The sequence below is a fragment of the Lichenostomus cassidix genome, chromosome 1, assembly GCF_008360975.1.
Source record: "Lichenostomus cassidix isolate B80296 chromosome 1, HeHo_3.0, whole genome shotgun sequence".
NCBI classification, from domain to species: Eukaryota; Metazoa; Chordata; class Aves; order Passeriformes; family Meliphagidae; genus Lichenostomus; species Lichenostomus cassidix.
This window is the reverse complement of record NC_139479.1, coordinates 28,800,471-28,817,468: the sequence shown is the minus strand read 5'-3', so window position 1 is coordinate 28,817,468 and position 16,998 is coordinate 28,800,471.

Sequence of the window (16,998 nt, the reverse complement as noted above, 5' to 3'; positions counted from 1 at the left end):
TTTGGTAACCGATGTGCCATGGGAGCATGGTAATGGATCCCCTGCACCGAAAGATGGCTTTGGGTCCGTGGAGCTCCCATCCTGCCTATCCCTGTGGAAAGCTGCCGTGTCCCAGCGCTGCTGCTGTCCCTCGGCCGTGTCCCGGGCTCAGCCCGCTGCTGCATCGAGAGTTTCTGGCAGCAGTGTTTTCCTGCCTTGGTACATGGCTGACGATGCTGGTACCGAGCTAAGGAAGAAGGGCATGCCTCTTTCTGCTTAGCGCGTTCACTGCCTGTGCTGTGTTTTTGTTAAAAGGGACAGCTGGAATTGTTGAGGACTACTATGTTAAAATGTATTTGTGTCCAAAGAAGTGAAACTTGATTCATAAATCTCTCAGATACGTGTAGCAGCGCGTGGGCCCTTCCTGCAGGCCAAGTTCGGAGAGGCGGGGGACAACTGCCGGGGGTCAGTGCCGGAGAGGCGGAATTCCGCAGGTGGCGGTGGCAACCGAGAGCCGGCTTTCGTGCAGAGAGAGACGCAGTCCGTTTTGTTGAGGCAGAAGGAAATTTATTGGGGGCAGAACGAAGGAGGGGAGGACAGACCCCAACAATATGGCCCCGAACCTCCCAGGACAAGGGGTTTTAAGGGGAACAGAAAGGGGGTGGAGAAAACAGGGGAAACCAATGGGGTGATCGGAATACAAGATTGGCAGGAACGCCATACAATCAGGGGTCATGAGGGGTGGGATCATACAGACAATCAACCAACTGGGGAGCAACAGGCTACAAGACAAAGAAGAACTTTCCAGAACCCATACCAAAAAGGGGAAAGGGAAGGAGGGGACTGAGCCCACTTCCACGCCCCAGGCGAGACCACTCAGCTTTGGGCATGGGGGCACTCAGGCCCGTGGTGGTGTCTTCCGCTCCGCCCATGGGCTGGGCTGATCCAGGCAAGCCAGGGCCACCGTCACACCTCCCCCTTTCTTTTTAAATAAAAGAGAGGTTAAATACTTGACAAATAAAGCTTTAAAGATGGCAAGGCAGACAGCAATAAGGAAAAGGCACAAAACAACCCATAACACAGACTTGACGATCGATGCTGCCCACCCAGAGAGCCCCCAGTCATTCAGGAGATGTCCCCACCAGGTCTCAGTCTCTGTTTTCAAAGTCCCAATCTGGTCCTGCATTTCTCGGATCTTGGAGGCGATGCTTTTGCCGTGGGTGCTGAAGTTAAAACAGCACAAGCCCTCGAAGTCCTCGCACCCATGACCATGGGCAAGGAGGAGGAAGTCGATGGCCGCACGGTTTTGGAGAGTCGCGTGCTTTACAGCCTCCTCGTCTGCGAGGAGCTGGCTCAGGGCCTCTGATGTTAGCCTCGCGTGTTTCCCGAGCCAGCACTCAAGTTTTTCGACATTACTCAAGGCTTTATAAACTGCAACCCACGGGACCAGAATTGAAGCAGCGATCTTCTTGGATCGGGGCCAGGTTACAATTGTATCATTACAATTTTCGTCCAGATTGATAACCTCCCTCTTTTGGCGTGTCAATTGGGCCGAATTTTTCCAATTTAGCAGTTGCTTCTTGTCTGGGGTCAATGTGACCAGTCTCCCGAGGGTGCACGGCCCTCCCCGTAGGTGAGCTGGGATTCCCGCCCAGGCATGGTTACCGCAGATAAGAAAAATCCCCCTCGGCAGGATCTTGGGATGAGCGTTCGAGAAAGCGGGGTTCGGCGCGGTGAAATTACACCACTCCGAGGCACGGTACTTTTTGCTTACGTGAATGTGGGTGAAAGGCATGGGGTATACGTCATCAGGCTCGTGTTCCATACCTTCAGGGAATTTTGGGCTGTACCGGCGCGGGCTGTCAAATTTAACACACAGCTCCGCTTGGGTGGCCCCCAATAGCTCTAATTCTTGGGGCTCCACCATCCCCGACGGAAGGTGGTGGTCGACCCACTCATCCCAGGAGCTCACCGGGTCGGGATACGCACGGTAACTGCCTGAGAAAGGGAACTCACCCTTTTTCAAAGGAATCCCGATGAGGCACGTCGACATCGGGTCCTCCGCCTTGTCCATGCCCAAGCACAGTCCCTCTTGCTTTAGGGACTTGGCCATGGTCGCCCACACGTTCGCTTTTGGTTGGGGGACGATCCAGCTCAGGGTTGTTCCAACGAGGATTGCGGACCAGAGAAGCAGGTGGAATGGCTTCGGGGTGGACATCATGATGGGCTCTCTGGTAGGGGAGCAGATCTGCAACAAAAACGGAGCACATTAAGCTAAGCTCAATAGGGCTTGGGGAATTTGGGGGAGTTCTTCAGGAGGTGTCAGGTCCAAGATGGGGAGGAACTTGTGTAAGGCCAAGAGGCAGAGGTTGGAGTCAGGAGGGATCTCTTCTAAAGAGGGGTTCTTGGCTCGTCTCTTTTTCCGACTCTTCCAGCCAGCCGCCCGGAGTGCTGCCCAGTCTGGTTTCGCCTTCTTCGAGGCAAAGTGGCTCTGTTCTGCTTTGTCCTGGGGGTTCTTTGTCCCCTTCCCGGCCAAATGGGGCTTTACCCACTTACTGGGTATCCATTTCAATCCCGCCGGGGTGGATACACAAGCATAGCCCCGACCCCACGTGACCGGGGGAACGGGCCCTGAATGGAATACTCTGATGGAAGTCACCTGAAATCTAATAAGATTGTTTTAAAAAAATAACCTTACATTACTTCAATAGGGGACAAAATTTTAAACCTTATAAATTCTTAAATAAAGTTTGTAAAATTCTTCTGGGAGACAGATCTAAGACAACTACACTGATTTATTCCAGTAAATGGAATATATTCTTGAATTCCTGCATTGCAAATAGGTGGGGTCAAGACCTCCAAATGTGCAGTTTGTCATGAAATTTAGTGAATCTAACAATGACTTATTTCATTCTGGTTTACCGCTTCAGATCATTAGGGTAACATTCAACAGTCATTTCAACTTTTCATATACAAATTGAGCTAAGTAGAAAAAGTTACAATCCAGTGGTCCAGAACATTTTAAGAGGTACTTGTAAATGAACTTGAGTTTGGAATCTGCTGTTAATCTTAAAGACACTTAAAGTGTAATCTGTCTGAAAAGATCTGCAAATTTAAGGAATATGGAAAGAAACCGCTTAATTGATTCCACCCTCAGAGCTGTAAGTGAATCAGGTGGGTATGTCGGAGAGACTTAGAAAGCATTGATAAAACAGCTTGTTAAAGGAAGGAACTATTTCAGGCATTGTGCCTACTTCTTCCGTTCTGGAGATTTTCATGACAACATAGCTAACGCCACATAGCTTTTTGTGTTTCTTTTAATTAATGTGTAACAGGTAGAATAAATACATCGGGAATGGTTTAGATACTATCGATCATGCTCTGGAGCAGATGGTGGCCAGGATGAGTCCTGTTGACTTAAGTCTCATTTCTGTCATATTACAGTACCCTTACATCACACACATGTCCTCCCTACACACCTCTCATCTGTCAGGTCACCGGACCTGTAGACTCAGTTAGGAACCGGGGCAACTGGACTCCGAGGCCTTTCTACGCAGCTGTGGCTCGCCCTTCGGGGCGGCAGGTGGAAGCCTGGGGAAAGCTGGGCTCCTACGGGAGCTGCGGAGGTCGAAGATCGAAGGCGCTTGCAGGAAATATAGGCAATTCCGAGCTGGGTTGAGGAAGGGTTTATTAAAGGTAGGGCAGGGAGGTCAGGAGCGGGTCGGGGGGAGCTCAGAATGGCGCTGCTCTGTGCTGTGCAGCAGGTTTTAAGGTAACGGAAAAGGGGAGGCGAAACGCAAGACGGCCAATGGGGTACAGAGAACTCATGACTGACAACAAATTAACTCAGTGGGAACACAGAAGGGAAGGGTACAAGATTCAGACAAACCAATCCCTGATAACTCCACATGGGAACAAAGGAGAAGTCTCTAGGACAGAACCATTTATGAAACAGGGTAGGGGAGAGAAGCGGGGCCAGTTGTCAAGCGCGCTGATGCATATTAACTAATCTGGTGTCAAAGGTCCCTGGGAGTGCTTTTTTAGGTCGCTGTGACCAAGAAGCCTACTCAAATCCATGACTTGTCATGGGCTTTGCTGTGGCACCCTGAACCTGAGGCACTCAACTGCGCCAGGGCCACTGCAACATCTCCTCTTTTTTTGTTTAAAAGGACAGAAAGTAGGTACCTAAGGAACACAGCTTTAAAAATGGCTAGACTAATAAGAATTAGGAAAACGCTTAAAAGAATCCATGCAACCGAGGCCGCCCAGCCCGAGAGTCCCCAGCTTTGGAAAAGGTTGCCCCACCAAGTCTCTGTTTCAGTCTTGAGTCCGCCTGGCTGGGACTCGAGTGCTCGGATCTTCAAGGATATGCTTTGACTGTGCATTGTGAAGTTGAAACAACACATTCCTTCGAACTCCTCACACCCGTGCCCATGGACGAGTAAGAGAAAATCAATGGCGGCACGGTTTTGTAAAGTCGCATGTTTAATGGCCTCCTCGTCTGCGAGGAGCTCGCTGAGGGCCTCTGAAGTTAGCCTTGCTGCTTTCCCAGCCAGCATTCTATTTTATTAATGTCTCTCAAGGCTTTGAAAACTGCCACCCAGGGGACCAGGATAGAGGTTGCAATTCTTTATGATCTGGGCCAGGTCACAATGGTGTCGTTACAATTTTCGTCCACATTGATCACATTTCTTTTGGAGTGAGCCAATTTGGTCAAATTGGTCCAATTTAAAAGTTGCCTCTTATCCAGCGTAAAAGTTACGAGCTTCCCCAGGGTGCAGGGCCCTCCTCGCAGGCGAGCTGGGATTCCGGCCCAGGCTCTGTTACCGCAAATAAGAAAAATCCCCTTTGGTAACGCCCTGGGATGAGCTGAGGCACTGGCCTTTTTCAGGGTCGTAAAATTACACCAATTAGTTGGAGAGTATTTTTTGTCTACTTGAATGTGGAAGGCAGGTAGTGGGTGTAAATCAATGGTGCTTCTGGGTCGTAGGTTATATGGGAATCAAAGTTGACGCACAGTGGCACTTGGGTGGACCCCAGTAAATCTAATTCCTGTGGTTCCATTGTCATGGGTGGCAGTTGGGAATTTGCCCACTCATCCCAGGAAGTTACGGGGTTGAGCCAGATGATGAGAGAACCTGCAAATGGGAACTCGCTCTTTTGCAGGGGAATCCCAATGAGGCAGGTTGCCATTGGGTTCTCCGCTCGATCCATCACTAGACAGAGCCCATCCTGGTTTAAGGTCTTCGCTAAGGTGGTCCATACATTCATCCTTGGCTGTGGGACGATGAAACAGCTGGTCAACACAAGGATTGTGGTGAGACAGGTGAGTAGTAGGATGTTGCTATGGGGACTCATCTTCGCTGGGGCACTCGGTACCATCATCGACCTTCAATGAAAAATGTACAAATTAGTAAATTACACAAATTCAAAATCAGGGGAAGGAATATAGGGTCTTTTGCCCATCTCCGTTATAAGGGATAAGACAAGGGGAAGGGTTCTGCCGGGGGTTTAGGGGGTAAACATTCAGCAAAATTGAAAGCAGTCAGTCCCATTAGGGGAGATTCAGTAGGAATCTCGGTTGTCTCTGGCGATTTGTGTTTCTTGTTTTTCCAGCCAATAAAAAGAAGTATGGTCCAGTCAGGTTTCACCTTTTTGGTGGCAAAGTGAACCTTTCTCCCATCTTCTTTTGGGCAGTAAGGTTTCACCCATTTGCTGGTTATCCATTTTGGACCCGCAGGTGTGAAGACACATGCGTAGCCCCGTCCCCAGGTGATAAGGGGAAATGGTCCTTGAATCATCAAAGATTCTGGATCTCGCACCAGCACTGGGGGTCGCTCTTTCAACTTAGAGTTCCTGTTGTTTGCAAAATGCCTGAAAACAGGAGGCAGGGGTTCGTCGATTCAGAAAGTTAATTGTAAAAAGTGCCTTGCTTAGTCTCATTTGGGGTGTATTGACCTCGTGTCCGCCCTTCTGCCACTCCAGCACGGTTTTTAAAGTGCGGTGTGCTCTCTCGATTATTGCCTGTCCCGTGGGGGAGTAAGGAATGCCTGTAACATGGGACACTCCCTACTCATTTACAAACTGCTGGAATTTGGCAGAAGTATATGTAGGTCTGTTGTCTGTTTTAATTTGCCCTGGCACACCAAGATTGGAGAAGGCAAACATGAGGTGTTGAATACAATCCTTGGCCTTTTCCCCAGCGTGGGCTGATGCGTGAATGGCACCAGAAAATGTGTCCACAGACACATGCACATACTTAAGTCTGCCAAACTCTGGGTAGTGTGTCACGTCCGTTTGCCATTCTTGGCAACTCTCTGTCCCTCTCGGGTTCACTCCTGAGAGGTGTGCCGGCAGCTGATCCCTGGAACAGTTTGGGCACGTGAGGATGATCGCGCGAGCTTGATCTTTGGAGATGCCAAACATCCTCACCAAGGCGGTGCTGTTCTGGTGATAAAATTGATGGGATAGCTTTGCTTGCCTGAAAGTGTCTGGCACTTTGGTCGACAGGGCTGCGGCAGCAAGGGAATCTGCTCTCTGATTTCCCTCTGAGATGGGTCCCGGCAGGTCTGTGTGGTATCGAATATGCATTATAAAGTATGGTTGCTTCTGACGGGAGATGGCTCCAGTGAGCCTCAGAAGTAAGTTAAAGACTGCCAAATTGGATGTTTCCTTTAGAGCTGAATTCTCTGCTCTGAGGGCTACGCTGGCAACATACACCGAGTCAGTGACCAAATTGAATGGTTCCTCAAATCTCTCAAAGGCCCTGACCACCGCGGCAAGTTCTGCAACCTGAGGTGATCCAGGGACCACCTCGACATCAGCCTCCCATTGCTGTGTCGCGGGGTTTCTCCAAGTCATCACTGACTTTTGAGAAGCTCCAGAGCCGTCGGTGAAAATGGTCAGTGCGCCTTTGATTGGATTTTTTGAAAGGAACACTTTTTGGATGAGCTGAAAATTGGTGTTAAATAACTTATGTTTTTTGTGGCCTGATTGAATTTTTCCTGTAAAACCCTCCAGAGTGTATTGCAGAGGTTCAGAAAATTGAATCAGAAATTCCAATTCTTCAGCTGCAAAAGGCAGCTGGATCCACATAAAGTCCAGACCTGTGAGGGCCCTCAGTCACAGCCTCGCTTTCCGGATGACCTTTGCGACCAATTCCTGAGTGGTTGTCAAGGTTTTTGCCAACTGATGCGGCAAGAAGACCCATTTGATAATTATCAATGGGTCTTTCAGTGTCACGTCCCACTGATATATCAAACCGTGGGTGAACTGCTTTTCCCCCAGAACTATCAACTGAAAAGGAGGTTTGGGGTCGCACCTGTGGGCCTGCCTCTGTGTCAATGCCTGCTGTACCTTGGCAATGCAGAGGCACGCTTCAGGGGTAAGGGAGCGAGGAGAGTCCAGCTCCCCCTTTCCCCGCAATAAATTAAAAAGTGGTGCAAGCTGTTCCATGGAAATGCCCAGAAGTGGGCGCACCCAATTGGTTGACCCACACAGGCTGTGCAGTTCATGCAGTGTTTTGGGCTCATCGGTGATTACAAGTGATTTTGGGACAATGGTTTGGTCGGTGATGGCGGACCGAGGTACTTGATTGGAGTGGTGTGATGCACTTTATCTGGTCTGATGGTAAACCCAGCTTCAGAAAGTGCAATGGAGACTAGAACCATAGTGACGTTTAACTGCTCTTGGTCTTTTGCACACACAAGGATATCGTCCATGTAATGATAAATGTGCACCCCTGGGGACTGCGCTCTCACCGGCGCCAAAATCTTATTGACGTACCATTGGCATATCGTTGGTGAACTTTTCATGCCTTGCGGCAAGACAGTCCAATGGTACCGGCGCATCAGAGAAGCACAGTTCCACGAGGGCACTGAGAATGCAAATCTTGGGGCGTCTGCAGGATGTAATGAGATGTGAAAAAAGCAGTCCTTTAGGTTGACCACGCACAGCTTCCAATCTCTGGGCAGCATTGCAGCCAATGGCAAGCCTGGCTGGAGGGACCCCATGTCCTCCATGACCGCGTTGATACTCCTCAGGTCATGGAGGAGTCTCCACTCATCTGTGCCTGGCTTCTGCAAGACAAAGATGGGAGAGTTCCACAGGCTGTGAGTTGGTGTGATGTACCCTTTTGCCAGTTGTTCAGCAACAAGGGACTCGAGTGCGTCTAATTTTTCTTCTGCCAGGGGCCACTGCTCAACCCACACGGGATAATCAGTAAGCCAATTCAGTCGTGGGCTGGTGCACTCCTCAGTGACCCCACTTAAAAATCCTGGTGTTGAAGCAGAATGTGAATGTGAGCACCCCATTGGGACAACGAGTCCCTCCCCCAGAGATTGAACGGCACGTCCATGATGTCGGGATGGACGCGCGCTGCCGTGCCTTCTGTGTTGGTGATTTCAATAGGTTGTGCGCTTTATTGTGCCAAAGACTGCCCACCCACTCCCCCAATTGGTAGTGAGGCGGGCCTCAGTGGCCAGCTGCTGGGCCAGACATCACATGATAGGATCGTGACGTCAGCCCCTGTGTCGACCAGACCCCTTACGGATCTGTGTGATCCCTGATGTTGAAGTGTGCAGGTAAGGTAAGGTCTCGACGAGTTGACTCGCTCAGTCCACCGCATGTATAGGTTGGACGAGGAGTCCGTAAAGTCCGGCAATGAGGTCAAATCTGGTGCAAGAGTCAAGTCTGGTGGTTGAGTCTCTGCGGAAGCGACACATATTTTGCCGCGCATCGCCCCTTCGCACTGACTGATTAGTTTTTTGGCTGGAACTCGGTGATGGCAGCAGGATTCCATGGTGTTGGTGTTGGAGTTGGTGCTGGTGTGGGGATGACAGGCAAAAGTGTTTGCCTCTGGGCTGGCGCAACAGGAGGTATGGCGGGTGGAACTTGCCCTGGGAGGGAAGGACTCAGAGAAGAGGAATTAGGCACTGGAAAGGGTGCAGGGCAGTTCCGTGCGAAGTGGCCTAACTGGCCACATCTAAGGCACGTGATAGGGGGTTTTTGGGGAACACGGTTGCTAGGGTTAGGAAAGGTTCTTTGGGTTTGTTTTGAGGGATTGTGTTGAGTAGTGGGAAAGGCTTTGGGGGTAGGATCATGGGTCTTATTGGGGTTCACATCAGTCGTGGCCTTGGAACAGGTGTCGATTAATAGGGAAATGGTGATGGGGGTATCAGGAGGAAGGGAATTTATGATTTGGCGACATTTGGGATTTGCATTGACAGTGGCGGTATTTATTATAACATCTTGCTGTGTGTCCGAATTTTTGAATTGTCTTTCGACCACTGCTGTGAGCCGGTCGATGAAATCTACAAATAGCTCATCTGATTTTTGTTTTATATACATGTAGGGCAGCTGCGCCTCAGGCCTGATAGGAATGGCCTTCAGCGCTTGTTGGGCTGCAGTTACAAAGTCGAATTGAGCCGGATCAGGAATCTGCGAAATTTGATCGTGTGGCTTCACCCAATCCCCAGTGCCACAGAGACAATCCAGAGTGAGGTGTTGCAGTTCAGGGTCATCCCTGTACGACTGTACTATAATCTGAACTCTCCTCCTCCACGTGGTCTCCCACAATTTCAGTTGGGTGCCTGTGAGGAGGCACTCCATTAGGGACTGTATATCAAATGGGCACTTGGTGTGTGTTTGTAAAATGGAAACCAATAGGGATTGGAAATAGGTGGAATCACGACCATAATTTTTTGAGGCCTTACATAATTTTTCCTTAATTTCCAACGGGATGGGTTGGCACACCTTTGCTTTGGGGCGTCCACTATCAAGGTGTCTTGGGGTAGGACTCGGGGTAGGAAGAGGGGAATGCTGTCTGCATTGCACAGGGGCAGTAAAAGGAAGGGAATTCCTATCTTCCCCGGGATCGCCAAGATGGTGGCCGGATGTTGACACTAGGGAATTTCCAGCGCCGCTAAGATGGCGACCGGATGTCGTCATCTCCGGGGGGGCGGTTGTGGGAAACCAGTGGTGTGGCTTTCCCACGGCTCACCACTCCTCCATGACGTGAGTTGGGTGGGGAAAGACAGGACAGGAAGAGGAAGGCAGAGGGTAGGATCGGTTTCAAGGGAAGTAACACGAAGGGAGGGGTCAAGGGAAGAGGGTTGTGCCTTAGTTCGCGCGCTCGCGCCAACGCCATTTTGTCCACCGTCCAAATGGTGCGAATGGCAGCCATTTTGTTTTTTCTCGACCATGCGGCCTGCGCCATCTTTGTCAATGTTATTTAATGGGGAAATCTCAGGAAAAGGGGATGAGGGAAGAGGCCTCGGGAAAGGGGTCTGGGCGACCACGCAGCCGTCCTCACCCGGACCAGGGGAAGGAGAAGACGGAGAAGTGCCCTGAGGCTGGAAGCGACCAGGCACATCGGAGTGGGCTGCACTGGTCTGTCCACTCTTAGGAGGGTTAGCGGGGTTGGGAGAATAGGGATAGGGGTACAAAGGAGAAACTAAAGGGTCGGGAGGGGAAAGGGATTTTTTAATGAATTTAAAAACTTGAGCATGTAGGGCAAAGATCCATTTCGCAGATCTATCCCCTGCCTTGCCTGCCGCGAACAGTTTCCTCCCCACCTCCCCCCAGAACTCTAAATCATAGACTATATCTTCCGCCTTAGGGGGCTGGTGAGCAAAAACCCAACAAACGAAATGCCTTAACACTCGGGGAGAAAATAAAACCTTGTTCTCAACCAAAATTTTGGACAAATCAAAATACATTTCCTGCTGAGCAACCGTAGACTTAGACGCCTTGCAGCCCATTTTGTCACTTGGAGGTCCGAACCCACGGTAGCCCAACCAACCACGCACCCACCCGAAAAATTGAAAAAAGCAAAAAGGGAAGGGACCAATGACTAGCAGGCACTCGTTGGCCCTGGCCAGTAAGGGAGTCTCTGATTCTTTGGCATGCGACAACTGAGTCCACGCAGGGCGTGCCTTGGGAGACTGGCAAAGGGAGCCCTCCTCCCAATGTCCCCCCGGACAACTCACCCTAAGCTCGGTGGCTTGAGATGTCCCACGCTTGGCAGCCACTCGATGCTCCGCTGTTGGCAATGAAACTTGGGTTGAGGTGCGGATCTCTGATCGCCCGCCAAAACCGCTTGACATTGGTTAAGGCATCTGCTCCCAAGGAGCTCAGCACTTTGAAGCGCGAGCTGCACTGCGGGCACTTGTAAGTCCGAAACGGGAAAGGTCGGTCCAGTCGACACCCGGTCCAAGTTACGGCACCACCTGTCGGGTCACTGGACCCGTAGACTCAGTTTGGAACCGGGGCGACTGGACTCCAAGGCCTTTCCACACAGCTGCAGCTCACGCTTTGGGGCAGCGGGTGGAAGCCTGGGGAGAGCTGGGCTCCTACGGGAGCTGCGGAGGTCGAAGATTGAAGGCACTTGCAGGAAATATCGGCAATTCCGAGCTGGGTTAAGGAAGGGTTTATTAAAGGTAGGGCAGGGAGGTCAGGAGCGGGTCGGGGGGAGCTCAGAATGGCGCTGCTCTGTGCTGTGCAGCAGGTTTTAAGGTAACGGAAAAGGGGAGGCGAAACGCGAGACGGCCAATGGGGTACAGAGAACTCATGACTGACAACAAATTAACTCAGTGGGAACACAGAAGGGGAGGGTACAAGATTCAGACAAACCAATCACTGATAACTCCACATGGGAACAAAGAAGAAGTCTCTAGAACAGAACCATTTACGGAACTGGGGAGGGGAGAGAAGCGGGGCCAGTTGTCAAGCGCGCTGATGCATATTAACTAATCTGGTGTCAAAGGTCCCTGGGAGTGCTTTTTTAGGTCACCGTGACCAAGAAGCCTACTCATATCCATGACTCCTCATGGGCTTTGCTGTGGCACCCTGAACCCGAGGTGCTCAACTGCGCCAGGGCCACTACAACACTCATCCAATCTATGAGCTTATTTGTTTAATTATTTACTTTAAGGCCAGTGGCTCTGTAGAAGCTGGAAGGGTACAGAAAGAACTGAAGGCTAGTTCCTCAGGCTTCCTGAATAAATAAATAAATAAATAAATAATTGTATCTGTATCTCCAAAAGTGACTGTGCAGTAAGTCGAAGGTGTTACAGCCTCAGACTGAGATTCAGAATCGCTTCCTGCTGTGGAAGGACACATGTAGGGCAGCAACAAAAATGGTGAAGAAGACTCCAGCTTCTAATTTCTGACTGTATATGGGGGCAGATGCGTAACTGCTTTCATGAGAAACTGCCTGGAATGCCTCCTAGAATTAGGCAACACATTCATTTTTGTGAAAATTGCATATGTGATGTGTATGATGTGTACTTTAAGTATTGCAGGAAACGTTAATGGCATCGGCCTGGCTTTCCTATAATTGTATGAAATATTTAGAGAACTCACCAAGGATAGCGATGTGATAAAGGAACTGAGATGCACCTTCTTGTACCTCTGATGATTCTAGTTATCCTGCCCAACTTGCAGGGACATGGATTCATCACACCTTGAATCAGTGTTATGACACAATTAAAAAAGAAATTGTGCTTTACCATAGTTTCATTTATTTTATCCAATGTAGGTTTAATGCGAGATATATGAATATGATGGACAACTAAGGTGATGAAGAAACTGGAGCATCTCTCCTATGAGGAAAAGCTGAGAAAACTGGGACTGTTCTGCCTGGAGGAGGCTCAGGGCGTGGTTTATATAAATAACTGAAAGGAAAGTATAAAGAGGATGGAGCCAGGCTCTTTACAGTCATCACCATTGATAGCACCAGAGACAGTGGGCACAAGCTGAAACACAGAAGGGCTACTTTGAACATCAGGAAACACTTTTTGCAGTGAAGGTGACCAAACACTGGGAGATGTTACACAAGGAGCATCTGGAGTCTCCAGCTTTGGAGATGTTAAAAAACCACCTGGACATGGTCCTGGGCAATCAGTTCCCTGCTTGAGCAGGTAGGTTAGATGAGATGACCTCTAGAGGTCCCTTCCAACTTCAATAATTCTGTGATTCTGTGACTTGTGGTCTGATTTACTTTAGTATTAAAATTAAAGTGGTCAAAATAGTTGTTCTCTTAATCAATGAACAAACCAAACGAACAAACAAACAACCGTAATAATTGCGCTTTTAGGGCACTCTTCCTTGCACATTGAGGTAGTCATCCAAAAATAGGTCAGGTGGACTGTGCTGTAAAAGGGACACATAACCGTAGAGGAACCCTGAAGGAACCAGCTTAGTTGTAGCTGTCTAGATCTAGGTAAGATGAACCCCAGAGCTAGGTAAGATGAACCCCAGCCACATATTTAAGGGACAAGGTGTGTGCAGGTGTGCTGTGTAAGGAGTCTGGCTGCTTGTCTGCCTAGTACTCTGCTGAGTACTAGGCATTAGGTAACATCCTGCCCAGCTGGGGAAGATGGGCTGGATGAGGCTTGGAATCAATGGGTGAGATACTCCCATCACTGTTCAGAGCAGTAAGTGAGCATTGAGGTCTCAGAAGGACTCAGCTCTGAGGCTGAAATTGTTTCTTGGTATATAGTGAGACATGCAGCCAGTTCTAAAAGGCTGTTTTTAGATCATGGACATATCTGCCAGCACAGATAAGGAGCTGCCTGCCAATTCCAAACATACGCACCCGACACTTACTCAATCACACACAAACATAAACAAGCAAATAAACAACCTTCCCTTCCCATAAAAATCTTTTTTTCCCCCTTCAGATGGAAAAGGAAAAAAGAAACAGCCTGCTATTGTTTTTTTAATTTTTTTTTTCTTTTCTATTTTTAAATACAAGAAGAGGCTCAGATACTATATTGAAGCTGGAGCTATTTAGATACATAAATAAAATATGCAGATTCAGGAGTTAGTTTAGCCCTATCTATCTGGTGAATAAATAGAAATAAAATCACAAAACTTTTGCCAGCTTTGTTAAATGAGATTGGAATCAATCCATTATGTGGGTACTTCAGTTGACTTCACACTATGAGTTAACAAAATCAATGAATGTTGGGCTTAATTGGCCAAATTGATTGAATATTAAAACTGATTTAATGACTTCATTGTCATTATAGTAGGGATAAATTTGGCTAAATCCTTTTGGTTTAAAATGACAGTATTTCTTGCAGAAATTCAGGAATTTTGAAAGGAGCTGGGGAATGACTTTGTTTAAGATTCAGAATCATGACTGCTTTGGCTTGATAAACCTGGCCCTATATTTTCTGCCTTGAAACTTTCTCTCTTCTATTCAGGAACCTTCAGAACTTAATTTAATTAAAGAGGAAGTGCCCTGAGACTTTCTTTGAGTATTGAAGTAGTGGATAACATGAATTTTTAAGCTGACATAACAAGTCTTAACATGGCTTCTGATTCATTCCTGACATAGACGGGCATAATGCTGGCGATGTTAGAGTATTTGGAAGATAACACTGCCGGAGAATGTGCCATAAATATAAAAGAGAATAATTAAATTAGATCCTCTCAGGATGAACATACTAAACTGAGACCAGAGTGCATGTACAGTATATTAAAAATAAATACTTGCACTGCACAGGCAGTAATTCAGTTGTCATTTGAATTCAGTGAAACTTTAATGCAAACTGATTTGGGTGAAGCTACTCCCAACAGTAAGTTACGCTCAGGCAGAAATGGCCTCAGAGAGTCACTGACATAATTTTGACCTGAAGCCAGGTAGGTGCAACATGACTGGAACTAGCCACTTGATATTTTTTGGTTGTTTGTTTCATTAATTTCATTCAGTGGCTGATACAGGGGGCTGGAATTCTCTTTTTTTCTTCTGATTTAGTGTTGAAAAAGTAACTTCACTGTTGTGAAATTATAAAACCTCCCATTATTTAGGATGAGCTAAGTGGCATAATGTTAAACCATGCATTAGAATTAAATTTTTAATGGGTATCATGAAGAACTTTGTATCATGGATTTTTTTTTATGTTGTGACTATCTATATCTTTGGATTTCACAGGATAAAATTCTTGAACTTTGAGCCAATGCTTTCTAAGGCCACCCATACAACAGCAAAATGGTTGGGAACTCCACTGAGTGGGATTCAGTTGCAGATTACATTGCATTCAGACATCTCTGTGTGAAATACAGATCTTTGCTGCCATTAGAATTGATGGAGGTTGGCGAAAACACTCAGCAGGCCTAACAAGCTGGTGGGGCCATCTAAACAGAGGTTTCCTTGATCATTTTCAGGTGGTGTGAACCTGGCCTGTATCTGTCATTCAAGAAAGGCATTGGCCTCCTCAAAGTCCTTTGCCATACCTGCCTGCCAAATAGATCCTTAGACATCCTGGAGCAGCTGACCACGGGCTGGTAAAGCAAATGTATCCCTCGTTCCAGAAACGATTCAGTCACCATCCTGTAGGGTCCTAGTGTCATCCAGGGTGAGAGAGGGTAGGTGAGACATCTGCGTGGGGCTAGCAGATATTTTGAAACAGAGAGGGAAAAATGCCCTTCTGGAGTGGCAGCTGAGAACCAGCATACTCTGGTGCTGGCTAGAGCTAGGTGTCTGCCTGAGCGATGGAGCCAAGCCCTGTGAGTCTAATCTAGGTTGTGATGAACTGCTTGCTGGCTCCACTGAGTGTGATCACTATTGATTATGATGGAAAGACATTTGGCTTATATGAAATTGTCTAAATTTGGGCATGTCATTGCTGAACTGAATCCTACCATTTTTTTTAGACACATTAGAATAGAATTGAACAGAACAGAACAGAACAGAATATTTAAGTAGGAGAGGACCTACAATTATCTAATCCACCTGCCTGACCACTTCAGGGCTGACCAAAAGTTAAAGTACTATTCCAAACTGCAAGTAATCATTTTTATTTTCTTTTCTAGCACATTCCATGTGTTCTCCTTTTTCCTGATTTCTTTTTTGTTTTCTTTAATAATGAACAATAAAACATTGCTTTTCAAAATGGTATTTCCAAACACCTCTTTCTGCTGTAGCAAAATGAAGTGCATCAGCGGCTGTCAGGGAGAGCAAATATGACAAAAGAGTCTGTTTGAATATTCATTTGCTGCCCTGCATACACTGAAACTCTGAAGTGCAAAATATTAGATGTGCTTGTGTATGAAATTAGTATAGCATCAGGCTTGAATAAAATGTGACTCGTAACAAATGTGAATGTGATGTTGGGCAGATAGTGTAGTGTCTTAAAAGCACTGAGGACACAGAGCTGGCTCATCTGTGTAGAAATGAAGGGAGGTGGTAGGAACAGGCTTTTCCTTGCCCTCCTCAAGCATGCTGATGCACTGTCCAAACCAATACTGGCATATTGGAAGAAGGAGTCTCTCTGGAGTCCTAAGTCTGTTGCAATAAACTATTGTGAGAAGTGTTTTCTGTAGTAAACTGGCTTCATTCTTCTCTTGATCCCAGCACTTCCCAGCATGCGATATCAATGGAAATTTTCCACTCTGGTGATGAATAATTCCAATGAAATGTTATTGGGTAAGGACTGTAGGATCTGGTGCACATTATAAATGCTCTAAATTTGTATAGGATCCTGCCCTGTAAGCCATGAGAGATGACTGGGAAGGCCTGCTTGGCATGAAATGAAGTTATAGAAAAAGCCTTTTTCTTGTACAGTGAGTACTTGTAATTTAAATGTTTTACCTCATCACTTGCCAAAATGGCCAAAGCATATGTTTGGGAAAGTGTCTTCTTGTATTAAAAAAGATTGAAGCTTTTTATCAGGTGCTTGAAGGAATTTTTAATGACATGAATTTTTGATCTATGTAAAAAAATTGCATTTGAATAAATAAAGCATTTAAGTGTTTTTATGTTTAGTGTTATTAAAATTGTTATTTTAAAGGTAAGATGTAATTTTTAAAAAAGAACAGTATTTTTATTAATAGGATTTTTCAGAAGCATCTCTTCAGTTTGGCTGCCATATTTTAAAATTCTGTAAAATCTCTCAGCTTTCATTTTGTAATGTGACTTACAGTAACTTCCAAAGTGTTGCAGGTATTTCCTTTCCTGCTATCAGCTACGGAAACATTCACCACCAGGCCTGAACTTTGGAAGTCCTTGCT